Raw genomic sequence first — 4,614 nt, forward strand, 5'->3', positions numbered from 1 at the left:
CGGCAGCGGGGTACCATTTTGGTTTAGGTGGAACCCATCCTTCCTGTATAGGCTCTCCCTTTCCCCAAGGCTCCTCTTCTTCCCCGCCCCCCCCCCCCCCACTGTTCCTGATAAAGCTTAAATCCCTCCAGTCTACACCATGGTCTCGTCCACGCTTGGAGACTGAAGTGCTGCCTGCCTACCTGGTCCTGCGTGTGGAAGCGGAAGCGTTTCAGAGTTAGCCTGGGAAAGGTCCGAGAGGAGCTCTCGGGTAAGTGTGGCTCTTTTTGGGGAGGTGGTCGGGGCGGAGGGTTTGTTGAGGGGAGGTGGGATGAGTATCGAGTGTCTGTCTGATTTCTCTAACTGGTGCCTGTTGCAGGGAGTGAGACACCATGTGTTTGGCAGTTGAGGGTGCTTGGTTGCAGGTGGGGACCTTGAGGGGGGGATTGGGCTAGGAGGGAAGGCTTGAAGCCGGCAGCCGGAGCGAACGGAGTGAGCAGCCAAGAGGGGAGTTTCCCTTGGGAAGGTCCAAGTGGAGCTCGGGTAAGCGTGGCTTTTGGGGGGTTGCGTTAAGAACGGCCATAGTGGGTCAGACCAGATGCCCGTGTAGCCCAGTATCCTGTCTTCCAACAGTGGCCGGTGCCAGCTGCCCCAGAGGGAGTGACCAGACGGGAACGAAGCGATCCCTCTCCTGTCGTCGGTTTCCAGAGGCTAGGGACGCCATAGATGGACCTGACCTTCATGAATGGATCTAGTTCCTTTTTTGGAGCCCTATTCAAGTCCTGGTCTTCTCAAGCTCCTGTGGCAAGGAGTTCCGCGGGTTGACTGCGCGCTGCGTGAAGGAACAACTTCCTTTTTTGTGTTCAACCTGCTACCTATTAATTTTATTGGGCGACCCCTCGTTCTTATGGGAAGAAGTAAATCACTTGTCCTTATTCACCTTTTCCGCCCCAGTCACGATTGTATAGACCTCTGTCGTCTCCCCCTCTTTTTCTAAGCTGTGAAAAGTCCCAGTCTTTTTAATCTCTCTTCACACGGGACCCGTTGCGAAGCCCTCGTCGTTTTGGTGGCCCTTCTCTGAACCTTTTTTCAATACCTGGTGTATCTGTTTGGAGATGAGGCACCGACGTCTGTACGCCGGATGCAAGGTGTGGGCGTACCGTGTCTTCAGAGAGGGGCGATAAGAGATTCTCGGTTGTCTTCTCTCTCTCTCTCTCTCTCTCTCTCTCTCTCTCTCTCCTTTTGAAAGGATTCCTCAGGTTGTGTGTGCTTTTTGACTGCTGTTTCGCATTGAGTGGATGAATGTTTTCAGAGAACTCCCCCAATGACTCCAAGAGCGAGTGCTCTGTCTCTCTCCTGAGTGGTTAGAGCTAAATTAGTCCCCATGGTTGTGTACTTGTACTCGGGGATTCTCTTTTCCTCATGTCCGTTCCTTTCCATTCAACGATGTGAACTTTCCTTTGCCACTTTGCTGCTCACTGACTTAGTTGTGTGTGATCTTTTTCAAGCTCTTTGCAGTCTGCTTGGTTCTTAGCTATCTTGAGCAGTTGAGCATCACCTGCAAATTTTGCCAGCTCACTGTTGACCCCTTTTCTCCAGACCTTTTATAAATAGGTTGAATTGGATCGGTCCCGGTGCGGACCCTTGGGGGGTGGGGAGGAAACGGGACACCTCTCTCCATTCTGAAAACTGACCATGGATTCCTTCCCTTTGTTTCCTGTCTGTTTTTAACCATGATCTTTGTGGGCACAGCCCACGAAAGCTCACGAGACCATCTACGTATTTGAGTAGTCTTTCAAGTGCTTCCGGACTATTGGTTGTTTTTAAGGTTTTCCTGGTACAGACTAACTCGGCTACCCCTCTGAATTTTTTTTTCCCCCCAGTTATCAATCCACGAGAGGATCTTCCCTCTTATCCTATGATAACATACTTGACGGGAGAGCCTTTGGCGAGGGACCTTGTCAAAGGCTTTCTGGAAATCCTTCTAGTACACTAAAGCGGCTGGCTTCCCCCTCTTGTCCGCATGTCTGTTGACCCCTCCCCCTGAAAGAACTCTCCAGCAAGGCATGACTTCCCTTTCCAGAAACCATGTTGATTTCCACTCGGCCCTCCCCCCAAGAACAAATTCTGTTCATCTGACAATTTTATGCTTGAGCATGGGTCCAAGTAATTTGCCCGGTACCGACGTTAGACTTACCGTGTGTAATTGCCAGAATGCCCTCTAGAGCCCTTTTAAAACTAGGGGTGGTCCGGTTGGCTGTCTTCCCAGTCATTAGGTACAGAAGCTTGATTTAAAGGCTAGGTTACCAACCCCAGTGAAGACTTGCGCAGTTTCACATTAGACTTCTTCTTCTTTGGGAACTCTTGGGTGAATGGCGTCTGGTCCCGCTGACTTGTTACCGTGAAGTTTGATCAGCTTGAGGTGTCACTAGAGGAGGTTTCGGAACAGTCAGGGACAATGGCTCAGATTTGTCAGCTCGAAAGATTTGCTCGGCTTTGGGAATCTCCCTCACTCTATCCTCAGCTGTGAAGACGAAAGCGAAGAATTCCTTTAGTTTCTCTGAGCACCTCATGGTCTCGGAGTGCTCCTTCAGCATTTGGATGGTCAAATGGCCCCGCTGGCTGGCTGGCTGTTTAGCAGGCTTCCTGCTTCTGATGTACTTAGCCAAATGTGTGAGTTGGTTTTTTTTTTTTTTTTTTTTTTTTCCCCAATTTCTTTCTTTGGCTGCTTGGCTAGCTGTTGTTCAAACTCCTTTTGGCTTTTCGTCTTCTATTTTTACACGTAATTGGACCATTTATGCTCCTTTCTGCTTTGCTCAGTAGGATTGAACTTGCACTTCTTTTTGGAATGATGCCTCTTTCTCTCGCTGCTGCTTTTTCTTGGTGGTTCTGCTAGAGTGGTTTTTAATGTGGCGGACGCATTTAAGTTGTTGGGCCCCTCTTCCAGCGTCTTTGAAAAGTGTCCGGGCAGCTTGCAGGGATTTGACTTTTGTCACCGTACCGGTTTGATTTCTGCTTAAGCAACTTCCTCATTTCTGTGTAGTTCCCCTTTCCGAAATTCAGTGCCACTGGGATGTCAAACTGGATGACATTATGGTCACCACTTCCAAGCAGTCGGTTTCTATTGAGCTCTCGGATCAGATCCTGTGCTCCACTTGGGACCAAGTCAAGAATTGCCTCTCCCCTTGTGGATTCCGGAACCAGGTAGCCCAAGGATCAATCTTTTTAAGGTATGAAGAAATGTTCTCTGTGCATCCCGTCCTGAGGTGAGGTGTAGCCAGTCAATATGGGGATAGCGGGGCATTTCAACTATTATTACTGAGGTTTTTATGGTGATAGCCTCGCTAATCTCCCTTAGCGTTTCGTAGTCACTGTCGCTGTCCTTGTCAGGTGGAGGATAATAGTTCCCTAGGGCTATCCTCCTCTTCTTCTTGGAGCAGGAGATGGCTACCCACAAATATTGCGTGGCATATTTAGGTTCATTTAAGGTGTTTACTTGACTCGATTCTGCATTTTCTTTCACGGATAGTGCCGCTCCCCCACCAGCACGACCTGTTGTGTCCTTCGCATCCCTGCCCGGGGTATGGCTGTGTCCCATTGATCGTCCTCATTCCACCAAGTTTCCGTGGTGCCTATTGTATCGCTATCCTTCTTTGATACGAGGCAGTCTGGTTCACCCGCTGAATATTTAGACGTCTAGCGTTTGTGTAGAAGCACTTGAAAAGTGTCCCTCCTGATCTGTCTGCCACTTGCAGAGGTGTTAGCCTCTGTTTTGTTTCTCATCTGCTCTTACCCATACCCTCTCATCTTCCATCCTGTCTTTCTTACTAGACCGTAGAGACTCTGCATGAATAGAGCCTCCCCTAAGAGATGTCTGTGTAGGATCCAAGTGCTCCTCCGCACCCGTGGGCTTTCCCTTAGCCCTTAGTTTCAAACCTGCTCTACGACCTTTTTAATGTGAAGTGCCGGCAGCGGGGTACCATTTTGGTTTAGGTGGAACCCATCCTTCCTGTATAGGCTCTCCCTTTCCCCAAGGCTCCTCTTCTCCCCCCCCCCCCCACTGTTCCTGATAAAGCTTAAATCCCTCCAGTCTACACCATGGTCTCGTCCACGCTTGGAGATTGAAGTGCTGCCTGCCTACCTGGTCCTGCGTGTGGAAGCGGAAGCGTTTCAGAGTTAGCCTGGGAAAGGTCCGAGAGGAGCTCTCGGGTAAGTGTGGCTCTTTTTGGGGAGGTGGTCGGGGCGGAGGGTTTGTTGAGGGGAGGTGGGATGAGTATCGAGTGTCTGTCTGATTTCTCTAACTGGTGCCTGTTGCAGGGAGTGAGACACCATGTGTTTGGCAGTTGAGGGTGCTTGGTTGCAGGTGGGGACCTTGAGGGGGGGATTGGGCTCGGAGGGAAGGCTTGAAGCCGGCAGCCGGAGCAAACGGAGTGAGCAGCCAAGAGGGGAGTTTCCCTTGGGAAGGTCCAAGTGGAGCTCGGGTAAGCGTGGCTTTTGGGGGGTTGCGTTAAGAACGGCCATAGTGGGTCAGACCAGATGCCCGTGTAGCCCAGTATCCTGTCTTCCAACAGTGGCCGGTGCCAGCTGCCCCAGAGGGAGTGACCAGACGGGAACGAAGCGATCCCTCTCCTGTCG

This window comes from Pelodiscus sinensis, chromosome 2 (assembly GCF_049634645.1).
Source record: "Pelodiscus sinensis isolate JC-2024 chromosome 2, ASM4963464v1, whole genome shotgun sequence".
In the NCBI taxonomy this organism is placed as follows: domain Eukaryota; kingdom Metazoa; phylum Chordata; order Testudines; family Trionychidae; genus Pelodiscus; species Pelodiscus sinensis.